Source organism: Alligator mississippiensis, chromosome 3, assembly GCF_030867095.1.
Source record: "Alligator mississippiensis isolate rAllMis1 chromosome 3, rAllMis1, whole genome shotgun sequence".
Classification (NCBI taxonomy): Eukaryota; Metazoa; Chordata; order Crocodylia; family Alligatoridae; genus Alligator; species Alligator mississippiensis.
The window spans coordinates 208,177,050-208,196,388 of record NC_081826.1 but is presented as its reverse complement, the minus strand read 5'-3'; positions in this window follow the sequence as shown (position 1 = coordinate 208,196,388).

Below are 19,339 nucleotides of genomic sequence, written 5' to 3'. Positions count from 1 at the left end.
GTTTTGTTGAGATGACTTGGCTTTGGACTTTGAGTATCTCTGTAAAAGTGCATAAGGAATTGAGATGTCAGTTCAAGACCACTGAAAATGCTACATTTTATATTGCCAGTTAAACCCCACTATGAAACTTCACTAAGATGTGCTCTTTTGCTTCTGAAAGCAATGTATGAATAATCTCTGTTAAAGAAGGGGAAATTAATTGATAATTGATAAAATATTTTATAATCACAAAAGCATGCAGAGTTAATCTTGAGATGGAGAGGGTAACTTACAATGCCAACTTTGAGCTAAGGAGTCAAAGATCACATGATCTAGAACAAGATGGGCACTATCTGTAGATTTACCTATCTCTGTTTGTTTATTTTCAATTCTCCATGCTATTTGAACTTGTCACAACCAAATTAAGTACTGCCCATGCCACAAGCAAGAAATATATTAATCAAAACAGTTTTAGTCTATACAAGGTAACTAAGGGTTAACTAATAAGATGATAATAACAGGTTTTTTTTTGCTGCGCATGTCAAAAAGAAATTTATTACTGCACCACTAACAGAGATAAAAACTTTTGCCTTCTTTGCTTTATATAAATCATTATAATTGGTCGGAATGACAGGGGAGTGTCCCTATGACAAACACCCTAATAAAAACCACTATACAATTGGCGAGTCTCATTAAATTTATGACGTGGCAAAAAACAATTGGCTAATATACAAATAAAACCCATTTTCACTTCCGTGAAGAAGGGGGACCTCCGTATGAACCTTGGAGACCTCTGATCACACGTATCAGAGTAACTGACAACTTGATCACTTGCCAGTGCCCCCCTCACATCTCGACCCTATCTTAAGATGTAAATCAACGACCTGCCGGCCCGATTTTTTCTCCGTTTATCTGCCCGACCAAAGAACTTTTATGCAGACTGACCTTCGAACCTTAAGCTGTAACTAACCAAATATCTCTGACCTCCGTCTTTCACCACCTTGACGGCGTGAGTAAATAATCTTGCTTTGCAACCGATAAGCGTCTGTGCCTAATTCCACTCCAAGCGTCATAAGTACCCGCCTGACGGCCTTCAAAGGTCTCGTACCCTTCACTGCAGTGCACGGCAGTGACATGGCGTCACGAATAGGATCTGGGGAAGACGCAATGGAGTTGGAACTAGTAAAGAGCTGCCCATGGCGCAGTGGGGACCGCCTGACATCCGATTCAGATGAATTATGGGCACACATTGCGTACCATCAGGCAAGGGGAATAGGACTGAATGCGGTTACTGGACACTTCTCCCTAAGGGGTGAAGCAGGAGAAGGGAAAGAGAGGAGCGCTCAGCTCGATGTGAGGGCCCTAGGGTGTGTTATGAGCGCTACAGGGGTTATGTACAGACCCAGGGACGAAGCGGGAATCATATCCCTACATCGAGTGAAGGTGGTGGCAGTGGCAAAAGTGCCGGCGGGGGTGGACCCAACCCCTGCCCAAGAGATTGCCCGTTGCATCTGCCACGTACGAGAGGGCGGGGAAGGAACACCCCCTGACAAGTTTAACTGTCCGACCATGGTGCCCCAGTCCCCCAGTCACAAACTCTTCACCCAGCTCCGTGAAAACTTGGAGACAGAGGGTCACACCGCGACCAAATGGGCAGGCCCCAAGTGGAAAAAAGGAAAAATGATTAATGTTCTGTTCCGCGCATTTGTTAACGCAACGCGCGATATTGAAAATTTGAATAGCCAACTTCTGACCCTGGGAAAAGTCGCAACTGAAAATGCTGCTGCGCAGCAATCGCCTACACCATCGCCCCAATATGGCGCCGGTGAAAAACTCAGCTTCTTCAAAGAATCGGAGAAGAAGGGCGGAGCTTCAGAAAAGGACGAGGAGGACAGAGTTGTGGGAGGTCCACAACTACCTCATTCATTACGGGAGTGCAACGGGGCAGACCCAATGGCTCCAAGCCCAGAACATCAGCTACCACCTCCCTATGACGAAGAAAAAAGAACCTCCAAGTTAATATATCCCTCCCTACCAACGGAGAATCCGCCCCCACTGATGAAGTCTTCACCGACTTCCATGAAAACGGCCTTCCCTATCATTGTTACAAAATACACAATGGATCCACAAGGCGTAACTCACGCTACTTCCACCTACTGCACCCGTAACCGAACAGAGATGCAAGATATTTTTCAGCTATCAAAATTTAAACCAGGAGAAACCCTGGCGATTTGGCTTGGCCGACTGGTAGTCGAATTTGGCTCAGAATTACTGGACATGGAAGAGGCCAGCTTCTTCATCTGTCAAGCTGCATGGAGTGGAGAACACGCCACCGACCGCGGCCCAATCATGGAAAACCAACACTGGGCCATACCACTCCCTGCGCTTCTAGCCCGCCAAATCATGAACAAGTCCCACCTGTGGCACAACGACTGCTCGGAAATAGCATCGGCAGAACAACTTTTATTAGCAATAATAGGAACCTCGTACTGCACATGGGACGGGGGCCCACAGCCAATGGGTATTCAACACAACAGGTTCAGCTTGACGGAGCAACAGGCCGCTGGGCCGTGGCCACATCGATTCCTAACGCAACCCGGAATGGTTCCAATCACCCCTGAAGCCTTGGAAGCTTGCATAGACATCTATGGGGGATCTCATGCCATCACTCTTCGCCTCCTCCTTACCCCGCAAATAGACGGACAGGCCGGGAACATCCTCAGTCAATTGGGCCATATCCAAACCCTCATGAAGCCAACAGCAATAACTTAAGGTGTCAATTGTGCTACAGAACCGGACCCATCGTCAGTGTACCCCGTAAAACAACCTGAAGTGAACAGACCACCCTACAAAGGCTCACCACCAGTCCCAGGATGGACCCCTAAAGAAAAGGCCATGTTTTGGTTCCTGATAAAAGAGTCCGGCCTTACCAAACAACAATTACACGCCCTGAGGGACGATGGGCAAAAGGCCCTAGCACAAAAGTTGGGATTCAATTACACCCAGAAGCCAAAAAACGGGTAGTGGCCGCCGGGCAAGCTGGCGGCCCTACAGAAAAGCCTGACCCTTCGGATCCTCGCCCATATGCCAGCCTTATTATCGCTCACCCCGATAATCCCTCGATGCAATGGAAGATTTCTTTTCTCCTCGACACGGGAACACAAATTAACGTCGTAGCACCTGCGACACCTCATAGAAAGACTTCGAAAACCATCATGGTACAAGGGCTAAATGCTATATCAACTGCTGTAAAAGTCAAATTTTGGATACACAATCACAAAAAACCCCTTGAAGCAGTTCTAGGGGGCATGAACATCTTGGGCGTACCAGGCATTAAGACGCTCCAGTTAAAAAACTTAATATTTCAAGCTCTTCCATTCTTTATTGCTGAGCCCGACCGACACCAACCTATGCTTTGTAACATGTCTACATGGCGTTATAAACCAATCCCAACCAAATGACATCTTCGGGAAGCCCTTGTCACCCTGTTACAGAGGCTCGAACAACAGGGATGTATAACACCGATAGCGGCCAGTACCCACCTATCACCAGGGTGGGGAATTTTGAAGCCCAGAAAACCCAATGAAGTCCGACTTGTAGCGGATTTCCGCGAGGTGAATAAACGGTGTCTCCCACTTACACAACCCAATGCTTTTACGCTACCCCAGTGTTTATATGAAATGGCGAGGTTTCAAGGAGGCAAGTGGTACGGGACGACCCTTGACCTCAAGGACATGTTTTTCTCCATCCCAATTATTGACAACAGCGGAATCTTGAACATGTGTGTCGAAGGTATGATGTACCGATGGATGGTATGCCAGCAAGGAAATCGCAACTCTCCTGCATTGGCCACAGGTGCAATGAACGACACACTTAAAGACTTTCGCGCTTCCTATCCTTTGCCGGCAGAAAAACAACTCAAAATTTGGAGTTATGTTGACGACCTTGCCATTATGGGTCATGATCAGCAAGTTGTTGCTGAGGTCACCCGCCGTCTAGTCAACCATCTCCATGCTAAGGGCTGGACGGTTAATTTGAAAAACTCAAACTTGCAACCCACGATGAATATTACATTCCTAGGTACCAGATTTACTGGCGCAACTAGATCCGGTGTCACACATGACGAAACCCCGGAGCTCGGTACACTTGAAGAGCCATTACCAAAGTACAAAAAGCAATTTCAACGGCTCTTGGGACATCTCAATTGGTATCGACATTACATCACTCCGCATTACCTTCCGCTATTGGCAAGACTCCAGCGTCAGACCCGCGACAAATTGCGGAAAGCCACACCTTGGACGGACAAAGACAGAAAGGATCTTCGTAATCTTCTCCATGCTGTGAAACACACGCCACTTCAAGCACTTAACCTCACTGAGGCATTGGTAATTACTTTGGGATATACTGCCAGTCATGTATGGGCCACTGCCCATAACCCCCAAAACGAACTGGTGTATGCCTCACACAAAGCTCTCCAGGCAGCACAACATCGCTACGGAGCCTTTGCAAAAATTCTGTTGGCAGAAAGACTCATCACATTACTATCCCAGGGACATGGAATGCTTCGAGCACCAGCTGCTACTCTCTTACCTTTGCTGGATGCCACAAAGGTTGACTCATAGTTCCAAGGAGAACCGGCTACTTGGAATGAAATGGTATTGCATTACCACTATCATTGGTGTTGTTGGAAGTGCGAAGACTTGCCACCTGGTCCCGACGCACAAGATAACTCAATGCTCACTCTCTATGGGACCATAGCCCCAGCCTGGATGGCCTCCGATGGCACCACTCAAAATGGAGGGGGCTACGGGTTCTACTGCAAACCGTGCCATGATGTGGGATTACACAGAGCCCCGGAAGGGGCCACAGCCCCAAAAAATGAACTCTTAGGTTTTGAAGTTGTCATCCGCCACTGTCTTCAACATCATGACGGGACACTTCCGACTCCCATCATAGCTATTGATTCCCAATATGTCTACAAAATTGTTACTGGCACAGCTACTGCGGTGGAAAACCTAGAGGATTGGGAAAGAATCTGGGACCTGTTATCTCAAGTTATTGTTCTACCACTCATAAAACACACCAAGTCGCATAAACTTGAAACTGATCCAGTACATGAAATCATCGACAAGCTTCTAGAAGACCCTCTCTGGAGTGATGTTGTCTTAGTTGCTAAAGCAGATGACCCCAAACCACAGTTCGATCCGTTCCTTACGTGGCTGCATGAACACTGGGGACACCCAGGACCAAGGGCTAGTCACCTACGATGGCGATCCACCACAGAAACTCCCGCACCCTGTGGCACAAGGTCCGATTGGGAACAAATATCTCAAGCCTGTGAAGCATGCGCCAAAGAAAAGTGTCATAAGACGAACCATCAGGATGGAGCGCTAGACACGCAGCAATTTGCACCCAGAAAGGTCTGGCAAGTAGACCTGTTGGGACCTCTACCAGGCACGAAGCCTCCAAACAAGGGACTCGTTATCGTAGATCTTGGTACCCGGCAACTAAAAGTCATCCCTCTGAGAAAGAGCAACACCGTCGCTATTATATTGGCTCTTACTACAGCAATTGCCAGTTGGAAGACCCCCAACACAATTCAATCAAATGGAGGTCCACCGTCTAATTCCTCAGCGCTCGACAAATATGCTCACCTCCATAACATTACCTGGCATCTGCACTTACCGTATCATCCCCAATCCAATGGAGTAGTAGAAAGACACATTGGCCCCTACAAAGAGCGATTGCGCTTAAAAGGTGGTGGAACCTTCAAAAACTGGACGAAATTAAACAATGAAGTCATCATATCACTGAAAGCAGATAAGACATTGTGGGATGAATCCACTTCTTGGGCCCCGAAACCATGGGTCCCAAAATTTACACCCAACGAGTTAGTCAACAACTAACAACACCCAACAACGTCAGCCACATCGGCGTATCCACAAAGGAACCGTCGTCCATCCAGAACAGTATCCAAACACCTATACTGTTACCTTCATCCATGAGGACCGACCAACTACGCTTCTCACCCATCACAATTGGTTGTCCCGACGCGCAAACCCACACGCAACCACCCTTTAGGTTGTAAATCAGTTACTGTCTTGTCTCTTTTTCTTTTCTTTCAGCTCCAGCTTTCGAGTCGTCCTGCATCTGATGACGACATGTTCCTTTTGTGTCTATTGGTCCTCCTGTGTCGAGCAAGCCCTCTACAGGAGCGAGGTGTCAACCGACCACCAGACGATGACAGTCCACTGCTGTCCACCAACACCGTCTGATCTGGTGTTGACCCCCTATCTTGAACCATTTGACGTTTTGGCCTGGTTTCAAGATAGATCCAAAGATAATACAGCTCCTTAACCTCCAGTTACAAGCCACCTCCCAGATGACTCTACAAAACCGCTTAGCATTAGACCCCATTCTTCTTCAACAAGGTGGACTTTGTCAATACCTTAATCTTTCTTGTGACCATTGTTGTATTGCCATTCCCAATGTATCTCTCCCTCTATCTCTACAAGTTGACAAAATGAAGAAAATTGCGGAAAACATCAACCGACTTTCGGGTATAGGTCAAGGTTGGCTATCAGACCTCTTCCGTTGGTTTGGATGGGACACGTCATCATGGTTTCTCAACTTGTTAATGCCCCTCATTACGCTGTTGTTACCAATTGCTGTGTTTATATGTTTTGGTTGTTGGATTTTACAGTATCTCAAAACAAAGCTAACCACGCTTTCTGCTTTTGTATACACCAGCTTGCCAAACACTAACAATGATGAACAAAATGGTCCGTAAATAAATATGATGTAACTTACTGTGCCATGGGCAAGGGGGCATGTCACAACCAAATTAAGTATTGCCCATGCCACAAGCAAGAAATATATTAATCAAAACAGTTTTAGTCTATACAAGGTAACTAAGGGTTAACTAACAAGATGATAATAACAGGTTTTTTTTTGCTGCGCATGTCAAAAAGAAATTTATTACTGCACCACTAACAGAGATAAAAACTTTTGCCTTCTTTGCTTTATATAAATCATTATAATTGGTCGGAATGACAGGGAAGTGTCCCTATGACAAACACCCTAATAAAAACCACTATACAATTGGCGAGTCTCATTAAATTTATGATGTGGCGAAAAACAATTGGCTAATATACAAATAAAACCCATCTTCACTTCCGTGAAGAAGGGGGACCGCCGTATGAACCTTGGAGACCTCTGATCACACGTATCAGAGTAACTGACAACTTGATCACTTGCCAGTGCCCCCCTCACATCTCGACCCAATCTTAAGACATAAATCAACGACTTGCCGGCCCGATTTTTTCTCCGTTTATCTGCCTGATCAAAGAACTTTTATGCAGACCGACCTTCGAACCTTAAGCTGTAACTAACCAAATATCTCTGACCTCCGTCTTTCACCACCTTGACGGCGTGAGTAAATATCTTGCTTTGCAACCGATAAGTGTCTGTGCCTAATTCCACTCCAAGCGTCGTAAGTACCCGCCTAACGGCCTTCAAAGGTCTCGTACCCTTCACTGCAGTGCACGGCAGTGACAGAACTCTGAAACATTAATACATTAAAGACTTCTTTGCTAATGGAAAGACAAGAAGTCAATCTGGATTTAATCCTTGGATATCACTTAATTTAAGGTGGAATGGCAGAAGTTAGTTCCATGTTGTTTGTGATGGGTATCTTCGCTTACATGTTATAGAAACTATATATGGAATACTAGCTATCTACAGTAAGTTGCAGTTGATGAATCAATAACTCCATTTGGTACTTACACTATAGAAAGCCAGCATAATATTGAGCTACAGGTAGTGGGAGGGTTAGTTAAATAAAATTAACTTTGGATATTGATTTTAATAGCTCTTTTTGTTCTTTACGGATCCTAGGTGCTAACTCTTATTCCTTTCAATAGTGGATATTGGTTATTATTCAATCAATGATCATTTTTTTCTGTTTTTCCCCCACTACTTAGCAATTATGTATTCTGCAAATGGGTGCATGATAGACAGAAACCATTTGCCTTAAAAATTAAATGATTTTTTTTTAATTTCTCACCCCACTTATTTAGTAAATTGGAAATTGTTGTGGATATTTACAGTAGTCCCACAGATTTCATAGTAACATATAAAATGGCTATGTCATACCTGTTAGTACTAGATCTTGGTCACTTCCAATGGCGAAGTCACATCCTCGCAGATATTTGAAATAGTCAACATTTAATAGTAGGATATAAGCAAAATAAAATATATCACTGATCTATATTTATGAGTTAAAAACTATATTGAGAAAATATTACAGTGTCTCCTACATAGGTTAACATTTCTAAAATTAAAATGAATCTGATTAAATCCCTCCTTAATTAATTATGAAAAGATTTTTAATTTATAGGGTTTTGGGGGATATAATGAATGATTTGGTGGTTTTGACTGAACTGAGGCAGGTTTTCTAAAATACAGACATCTGTTGACTGATTATACAAATGTGTGGTCCCACATGCATGCGTATGTGCAGGCTCAGGGAAACACAGAGGAGATTGGTGAAGTGATTGTTTTAGAGTTCGCATCTGTTTCTCTGGGTGAACTGAAAGACAAAATTTACCTACTAAACACCTGTGCATTGATAGTTGGTAATTTCCCCATAATATGGAGGTGGATAATGATAATTTGAATTCATATAACATGGTGGGGGGGAGGGTTTGGAAAATAAAATTCTGAAGTACTTCAAAACTTTATCAATAATGTGTTTTATTACTATATAAAATACAACCAGACTATATTCTAACAAATATCTTCACAGCAAAGGATTTTGTCATTGCTGTTTATAAGTAAATTTTGTGTCAAAAGTATTTCTACTGTACCTATCTTTCTAATTCTACATAATAAAACTGCATGTGCATCCAATCAGTCAGCTAAAGAAAAAAATCACATAGTCAATCCAATCCAGCCAGGACCAGAAATATTTGTGCATAATCTTTTAAAATGTCATTATCCTAAGAAGAACCATCCAGCATTTTTATCATATGAAAACATTTCCATATGAAGAGATATTAAAAAGATTAGGATTATATAGTTTGAAAGGGGAAGAATGAGAGGTGACATGATACAGCCAGAGCAAATAATAAACAGATCATAGAAAGTAAACCAGAGTTTCTTATGTGTCTGTTAAACTATTTGCTTTTTCTTATCATTCCACATAGAGTTGCCCTATGAAATTAAAAGGCAGAAATGTTTAAAATGATAAAAGGATACTCTTTTATTCACAACACAACTAATCTGCGAAAGTAAATAGAACAAAATGTTATATTACATAAGGCTGTATCAGGATTAGACAAAGACTACAGTTTTTTTTTAATTTTATAAATTGTGAATGTATAAAGAGATACAAACCTTCATACTGCAAAGCACAACCCAATCAATAACTGTTGAAAGAGAGGAATAAACTTCTATTGTCTATTGGCTTTTCATAATTGTCCATTTCAAGAGTTTGGAACTTGTGTGTACACCATATGCTAGTGCCAATTTTCGCTTACAGTGTGTGTTCTTTGGGCTACACTTTTAAATAAAATTCATATTTGTATTAAATGTATGTATTGTCAAATAAACTCACCAAATTCATTCATATAGCCATTTTTACCTCCTCCAGTCTTTTCTTTTCTTTTTTTAAATAGCATCCTGAAAATTTCTATTCTACAATAAAGCCTTTTTAGCTATTGTTGCCAATGTCAAAAGAGTGTACATTTGGACACACACACATTAATTGATAGATTTTCAGAAACACTGAATTTTGTTTTGCCAATAGATACAATAGTATCTTGACACAACAGCACAAATCAGAATTTCTGAAACTTCCAATGGGACATCACCATTTTGGAAACAGCTGCTCCCAATAGTCCTTGGTCTCTTTTCCCAAAATGCTCTCAAATCATGGCAACCCCCGAGCACAAGCAGTCAAGTCTTATTGCTTAACTAGCACCACATACTGTCATGGATTAATACATAACCTATTACTCTTTCTTATCCTTATTATTGTTCTTGTAATGATCTCAGCTGCTTTGTATAATGCAAAACTATTAAACAGAAAGTAGATATTGATCCTAGAAACACACTGTGTTAAAACTAAAAAAAAAACAGTTGGGTTTGATAGTGAAAATAACCTGTTCAGAGCTTTACTATTTTGTACTACAAAAATTGCTTTGGCTAACAAAAGCTCCTTCATGAATCATATGCTATGAAGTGCACAGATTTGCTTGCACAAAATGTGTGCACTCATAAAAATCCTTGTTAGAGAAAGATCTCATTATGTGCAATCTTAATCCATAAAACTCAAGGAAATGCTACTGTGTAGCATTTCAGCTGGAATAAATTTTGGGTATTAGCCATACAGAAACAATTTAGGCTTGAGCCAAAAACACTATTAAGACCTCATTAACTATGAAACTCCTGCTTAGCACAGTGAAAAATACATTTTTGAAAAGCAAAGGTTACAAGGTTTTCTCAGCAGCATTTCAGCATTTCTGTTTATGCTGCCTGTACTTAATGCTCCACAACCCTGGATTTTTGTCATGAATTAAAAAAAACAAAAAAAAGCTCCTATCTGGAATTATTCTATTCAAGTTATGCTAAAAGTAAGTCCAATTTTCAAATAGGGGTGGCTCAAAAGTACATTAAACCCATACATTTGTATGCCCAAATATGTATTCAGGCTCACTGGATTCTTCTAAATAACTATGAGCATCCATGTACGTTACTTAGAAGTTTTCTAAAAGCTCTAAATTTTGGAAGCAGAGTCTGTACTGGTTTTATGAGGATTTGTTTCATCTCCTGGGAAACTAGTTAGGGACATGTTACTCTTGAGGTTGAGCTGTGGCTTTGACATTTTAATCAATCTCTCAAAGGACACTTTTTTTTTTTTTTGCACATGCATTTCATAGGAGGAATACCAAACTTAACCTGGGTCACCAGGTAACAGTACTGTTGTTTCCCAGCTATGTTGCCTGACCAAGCACCACTGAGCTTGGACCCTGATACAAGTTATCCAGTCTAATCACAATGAACCATAATTACTCAGGACATCTTATCTATCTATCTATCTATCTATCTATCTATCTATCTATCTATCTATCTATCTACCTGCCTCACCACAGAGACAGACAAACAGATAGATTTGTAGGAGTTTAGAGGGAAAAGGGCTAAAATAAAAGCCTACAAGTTTATAGAGGCAAGGGGTTTTATAATATTTTTTATTGGCTATCTCTGAAGAGACTGAAGAATAGGGCTGTGCAAAACACCATCATTTTGTTTTGATGTCCGTTTTGCTATTTCAAAGGGACAGTGTTTCGTTTTGTCATTTTGTTTTGTTTTGAAGCACTGTCACATTTCATTTCATCAAAATTGTTTCACTGTTTCAACTCGTTTTGACGTTTTGCCCATAGGCTATAAGGGAATCATGAAAATGCCTAAAACATTGTCATTTGTTGCCTGATTCAGATGCAAATTGCATGGGTGGTAGCTCCCTCTGAGGTCACAAAACATGCCAAGTTTCAAGGAGCTTGGTGCAGAGGTTTCTTGGAAACTGCACCTCAAAATCTTGAAAGCAAAATTTGCCGGCAGCTGCAGTGGCAGCCTCCTGTCATCTGGCATGCAAATCCGGGGACTTGCACCCCCAGGAGGGCTGCCAGGCTGTGCTGGACTACTCCTGGGGGTGCAGGCCCCTGGATCTGTGCTGGATGACAGGAGGCTGCTGCTGCTGCCCAGGACCAGCGCTGGGCGTAGCCTGCACCCAGCACTGGGGAAGACAGATGCTTCTGCTGGCCACAGGCAGCAGCAGAAGCCTCCTGTCATCTGGGCACAGAGCCAGGGGCCCACACCCCCAGGAGGGCTGTGGGGCTGTGCCATACTCCTTCCATGGCTGCAGGCCCCTGGATCTGTGCCCCAGATGACAGGAGACTGCCCTGTTGCCTGGGACCAGCGCTGGGCGCAGTCTGTGCCTAGCACCAGAGAAAATTGCTGCTCTCACCTGTCCCAGGCAGCAGCGGCAGCCTCCCCTCATCGGGTGAGCAGATCCAGGGGCTCACACCCCTGGGAGGAGTCTTGCATAGCACAGCAGCCCTCCCAGGGTTGTAAGCCCCTGGATCTGCATGCTGGATGACAGGATGCTCAGGCTGTGACAGCAGCAATTTGACCCAATAAAAGATACCTCCCACAAATTTGCTTCCTCTTGTAGTATTCCTCCTCTTAAATCAGACACTATTATACCTTTCAAAGATCCCTTATTCATAACTTTCTGGCTAATCTGTCCTCTCCACTGCAGTCACCAGCCTTACAGCTGATCAAAGCATGATGGAGATGAACCTTCAAGAGAACAGTCCCATGCACTGTGTCACTGTATATTAATAATTGGGCTGCTACAAATCACTGCCTGTCTTCCTGCAGTCATTCAGAGTCCGCTTGGATAGAGTTACCGCATAGGTTACTCCTTAGGTTCATATAACAACCACTGATTCAAAGCAGTAGAGATTCCCAAAATATTTATGATACCTCTCATACTCTTCATAGCAATGAAGGGAACTTTTTGGAGAAATGTATTTGGTAATTTACACATTCTGAATGAGAATGAGTTGACTAAATTTGATCCTATTGGTTTAAATATATTTGAGTTCTTTGAAAAGCTTTTCTAGGAGGTCTTGTTTTCAGAACGACTTCAGAAGTTAATGGTCTACAATATCTTTAAAAATGCTACATTACCATTAATATAAATATACACTAAAAGAAGAAAACAAAATGTACCTTTTGACAATCAGGCTGCCTTCAGAAAAGAGATCCCCCTGTGGAAGTATTTTTCTAAAGCAGACTTCACAGCCAGAATACTGCTAGGTTGACTTTCTTATTTTCAGTGCTAATTCTTTTGTCAGATCACCTGAGGTGGTTAAAGGAGTTATGTCAGATGAACTGTCCTTGAACAGATCGTCTAGGTTAAAAATTAATCCTTCAAGACATGACAATTTTCTGATGCTAGTTTTCCTTCATAAAACATTTCCCCTAACCCCATCATAAGCCATTTTTATTTAGCTGTATCAACAAATTCTAACTCCTCCATCAATCTTTGACTTGCAAAGTCACAGTGATGTCTAATTGGTTTCTTTTTAACTGTATACCATAATCACAATTTTAATTGTATTCCATCAATATTCCCCATATTACTAACTGTACGGAACACCACTAATAATGTATCAAGGTAAATTAACTACAAGTGAAATATCTACTGAAAGCAAAACTAGAAATATTTCAAGGAATGTTGTATAATATGTGGTACATATGACAGACACAAATACCTTATAAATTGCAGGGGCCTGGCACATGTTACACTTATGGCACAATTACTATGTTAATTACACCATAACATCACTACATATTCAAATGATTTACAGCACCATAAAGTGGCAAATGAGGTGCAAAGATGTTCCACAAAATATATGGAACGTGTTTGTGGCTTACATTGAACATATACCATTCCCCATTAGCAGCAGAATGGGTGTTGGCCTTAGGACTGGGACAGACCTGTTGCTAATGCCAAAAATGGAACTCACATGTGGTTTTTAAAGTTTCAAATGCAAGAGTGGAAGTGAACCTGGGATAAGAGAGAGGATCCCCTGTTCAATGCTGAATTCTTAATTACACAATTGAGGGTGTGACTCCTCCCAAAATCCAGCACAGGAAAGGATATTTAATGGTGGCACGCTGCTCTCAGCAGGGTGTTCACCTACAGCCTGGCGTCACCCCACCACTAAAGTAATTAGTACAAACCAAACATTCTCAGTTGTTAAATGAAAACCACAGGAATATATCATAATACTAACAGACAACAATAACAGCAATTATACACAAGGATCATATTACTATGGTGAGTGGAAAATAACAGTAGGGAGAGAAATGAAATAGAACACAGACCTTCTCAAAACTATGTTGCAATCTACACACACACAGGGGGCACTTACACACATGCAGGAGGCTGCTCCGATGCACTGTAAATCCAGTGTGTCAGAGCACGCTCAATCAAGTCTGCTGGAGCATGCCAATTAAGACACTCCAGCAGCCTTCAGCGTCATGTGTATTAGTGTCCCCACACTGAAATTTGGCAGTAAGGTACTTAGTTCAATGTGCCCCACTGCTGTTTTTTTGGCACAGGGATGCTGATACACGTGACACTCGGGTGCTGTTAATTAGCACAGCTCACTACTTAAAGCATGCTCCCGTGCCTCCTGGGACATATCTCTTAATGCCCAGACAGTGTGACTGTTGCAGGCTCTCAAGCACTGTGTTCACGGTAAAGTCTGTGAGGACTTCCCATCTTCCCAGGAGATTTTCCCCTCTCAATCTACTCTTTCTCCTTCTCCTGAGGAAAAGGGTAATAATTTACCATCCAAGGGATGCTGGACAACTGGTATTGGTGATGGTCTGCTATGCTGGATCCCTAGTGGTGTTGCTGGGGACTGTTGCTGCACCCAGATCTCACACAACTACAATCAGCTCTCTCCTCAGAGACCCAGACACAGATCCAAGCTCTCCACAGACACCAACCCACTTGTACCTCACAAAACATTTGACCTCAGATGCCCAAGATTTCACACCTCACATACACATTGACTCTCACCAAACACCCCCCCGTCACACACTCAAACACAGCCCAGCAACATCTCTTAAGTATCTTAAAGTAGCCAACATTCCAGGCTGGTGTCAAGCATCCTTTAGACCAATCAGGATCAAGAAGACCCTGTCATTCATGGCTTTTGAAACAATCTTATTCATTCCTAAAACCTAGGCCAATTGTTACCTGGCTCACCTCAGAAAGTGTTAGCTGCATCCTTTGCACCACATAACAATGTTGCTAAGCCCCTACTGTGTATGCCTATAACTAGAAAAATAGGTCATTACCTCATTGAAGATAAAATGTTACCTATTCTAGAACCTCCTGGACCCTTAGTCCACAAAGCATGGGCAGTATTACTTTAATTATGTAACTATCTTTCTAATCACTTAGGGAGTGTGTAGATGAAATGGGGGCCCTAAATTGAAGTGGTGGGTTTTTAAAAACATTGCTTCAGTTTAGGGCCAAGTAACCCCCACTCCCCCATGTCTTGCACACATCCATGCACTTACCTGTGTCTCCAGTGGTGAAGAGGGGAAGGAAATCTGCCTGGGCTGCAGGGGTGGGTCTGGTGCTTCCCCCTGAGGCAGTGGCAGTCCCATGCAGGTGGCATCCGCCCACAGGCACCTGGCTCGGGTGGTCCTGAGGGGCACCACAGCCACAGAGGGAAGCACTGCCCCCCCACGCAGCTCAGGCAGGCAGGCAGGCTCAGGCGGGTTGTGGGGAGGGAGATCAGGCTCACCACCTTTTTTTTCTTGGGTGGAGCCTGCATTCCTGGGCTGCTGCCAAGCTGCTTGCACTGGCTTCCTGCAGAGCCCAGAGCTGCATGGAGCCTAGTGCTTTGCTCTGCAGCTGTTGGGCAGTAAACTAAAACTTCTTGGAGAGGGAGGTTGGAGTATAAGAGGCCTCAGGTGAGAGGGGAGATGGAGTGAATGTAAGGGTGAATGGAGCCCAACTTTGAGCTTGCTCCAGTTCCAGACTGGGGAATAATCCTAATCTGGATGCCATCTGTGAGGCAGGGGTGTAGGGAAGTTTGGAGCTGTAGATAGTGCCGCCTTGGCATTGAGCTGGGAATGGGCAGCCTCCCGCATTACACCACTAGTTTATGGGAACAACAAAGTCATGACAGGTGGGACTGGGCTTATTACCCCATTAAGACAGATGGGTGGGCTGGCATAAGACCCAGCCCGAGCATTGCTCCATGTCATAAATGGTCCGTCAAAATACTTCCACTGGAATAGTAATACCTAGGGGCTAGCTAGAACCCATGAAGTCAATGCTTTCTACCTGAGGAGTGTATCTTATGCTCCATGAAAATCCCTTTAGCAAAGCTTACCCAAGAGATATGCTGAAATTTAGCATACTTGTGTTGATCCCCTTTTTGCAACACAGACTGACAACTGGAACAATGATAGAACTGAAGTTGAGTGTGGCTTTTACAGGTGTACCGTCTACATGGAAGAGTCAAATCCTGTTCGGGGCCTCTGGTCTGGAGGTTTCTGGACAGTAACTGGACAGTAAATTTGATCTACTAATTAATTCAAATGTATCAGTAAATTGAAAAGAAAGCAAAGCAATCTATGGGCAAACAGATGATGATGTCTTTTGCCCTATCCAAAGGTGAAAGGTTTTTTTCACTCACACATGGAATAGTTTATGGCAGGGTGATATGTTAAGTGCAAATTAAAACTGACATATTCAATGATATATGAAAGTACTTTATTGATTATATGGATGGAAAAATGAAAAATGACTACACATGCTACACAATATTAATGAAGGTGAAAGAGAAATATCATTGATTAATCAATTAGATACTTAAACAACTATTCTACACAATACAAACAACTCTTTAAATTCAAAAAAAATCTTTCCTTCTTCAGATTATTTTCCTTAGGGTTCGGTTTAGAGCTGTATTCTCTTTCTTGCCCTATTCAGTAACGCTATAAATTTGTATATCTATGCAGAAGAATCATCATATTTACTAAGGAGTTCATGGCTGCCACACCCTACCACAAGACAATCCTGCATAGCATCTCCTTTAATCAATGTGAAGGCAGAAGGTTTGGGTCCTATGATTGCTTCAGTCTGAACTGTTTGCTACAGAAATAAAATATGAGTAGAAGAATTCTGCTGTCTGGGCTAACTGTTTAAGTGTTAAGGCTGCAAACTTCAAAAAATACTGCTAGTGAAAATTGTGATCAATTTATTTTTCAAGAACTGGAGCCAGAACATTAGCAAGAGAATACACACACATGTTAGAATGCACTGATATACCAGTAGGATAGAAACTTTAATATAGGAAATATAAAAAAATATACTACATATGGCAGCCTTTAAAAATATATTACTATTCAGAAAGTTATTTGGGTAGGCATCTGCCTGATTAAGTAAAAAGCAATAACTTTGCATGATGTCAGAGTACAATCTAAGAAATACTAAAACACGAGTTTAATTTGATGTTTTAGACATCTGTTATGATTTGGATATGGGTTGTTAAAAAGCTAGAGGGCTTTCAGAGGCCTTCTGTAGAATTGTGGAAAATTATCACTTTGTTTTAATTAGTTATCTAGAAGAACACGAATTTGTTTTCCCATTTTAAAGGAAAGGCTGGCAGACACTATGCTATAAATTTAATAAGACTAGCATTGTGAGGCTTTTATCTTCAGATGAAACGGCCTTTTTTTTAAGATCACAGCACTAATATGTGTCAAAAAGTGCATCATTACATAAGAAAAGGGTAGAGAAAGACAGCAGGAACCAGAACTCACAGTTTGAATCAGGGGTGGAAAATTCAACATTTATTAAAGACCACTTGTTATACTTTCTAATGGAAGGCCACCACTAGTAGGATCCCCTCTATAAGCCCTTAGCACATTGCAAGTGCAAAACTTGATTGCACATCTTTGTACACATTAAAGAATCGCTAAATCAAGATTACACAGGTTTTGTTGTTCTATTTTTAACTGGCTTTTCACTGAAGTGTTTTAATAAACAATTATAGTGGGCTGCCCTAGTGGGCTACATGTGGCCAGAAGGCCATATTTAGGGCACTCCTCAATTAACACTACCTTATCAGGGTGATTATCACTTTATGTACAAACACTATCTTTTATTTTTGTGGATCTAGTTGAATAATGGAACAAAAATCCATTTTACAGTTGCTGAGGATATTTTCAATTAAAGAAAGGAAAATTTCCAAAGAGCTGTTTCAGAGAGATTCTCCTCTTGGTTCCTAATGTGTAAAAATGATAACTTATATAACTAACTGGTAAAAAATCTTCCATGAATTTTTATAGAAAAAATCACTAATTTGTGCACTTTTTATGTACAACTCCTGAGAAATAAGCTAACAAATTTGGTTACCTAGGAGATCACTGGAGACAAAGGTTACTCACACATTTCAGTCAACATTTTTCTGGAAGATCATGGCTCAAAAAGCAAATATAGGCTTTAGTTGGGATATGCAAACAATTCATTTTGTCATTCTTACAGTGTTTTGGAATTTTATATGTACAACTAAGAGCTATGATTCTGTTCTATTTAATAATACTTGTATATGCAAAAGAGGACATTTATAGGAGATTAAGGCCCCTGGCAGATGTTAAAAAAATGGCAGAATTGAGATAGGAGGAATTTGGTCTCTCATCAAAACATTCAAAACATTAATGCCCCATTTAGAATGGGGCATACAATTCTTTCTATCCTAATCATCTCACTTCAGAGCTACCCTCAGCCCAGTACTGCAGATCAATCTGAGGGTGGCTGTTTCCTGGGATTAGGGCTGTCCATATCCCCAACTAACCCCTGAGCTGCCCAGGGCTAGGTCTGACAGCCCTGGGGCAGGTTCAAGAACATAGACTGTTCAGGCCTGGATTCAACATTCAGCTGATTGATGGACCTGGCCCTGGACAGTGGTGGGACACATTTGAATCGGACAAGGCACTTTTAAATGCTTAGTTGTCAGGGCTATGGGCTAGACACACTGTTTCTGAATGTCCTGGGCTTTAAGGCAAGGCAGAAAAGGTTACTGGGTTCACAGGTTGCTAGGTTCCTGGCAGAAGGAACCCCTTGACTCCCTCCACAGGAGAACCTTGCAACCTGCTCCCACTACCATGCTAATGCTGCTAATCAGCTGCTTGTTAGGTGGCTGCTAAAATGTGAGACGGAGCAGTACAATTTGGGATACTGGGAGACCCAGCAAAGACCTATCACTCCACGTGTGACATGCCACACAATGTAATGACAGCTTGATAGAAACGAGCTACAAATATGTTCTACATTTTCCAAGCAACATCTTTATAACCTGATTGAACATTTTTGTGGCTGGTTGGTCATTTTTATTGTGTCATAATTACTTTGTACATATGGCATGTCTAAATGTATTGTGCAATTGACCAGTTAATTACTCAATACATGTAATATGCCAGGGGCCTAAATGTCACATAGAATAGATCTAATCCTTGCACCATTGTAGTCAAAGATAAAATTCTACTGATTTATATGGGAGAAGAATGAGATCCGCTGATGACAATTAGATGCTCTAAATGAAAACCAGTCATCTTTTTAGTTGGAACATCATCTAAAGACTCTTACCTGGCCATCTTGAACACATCATTTTCTATTGTGCATATGGAATGCCCATATAAATATGTATTTACATTAATGTGAAAACCAATATTTTTTTTATCCCGCAGCAATGCAGTA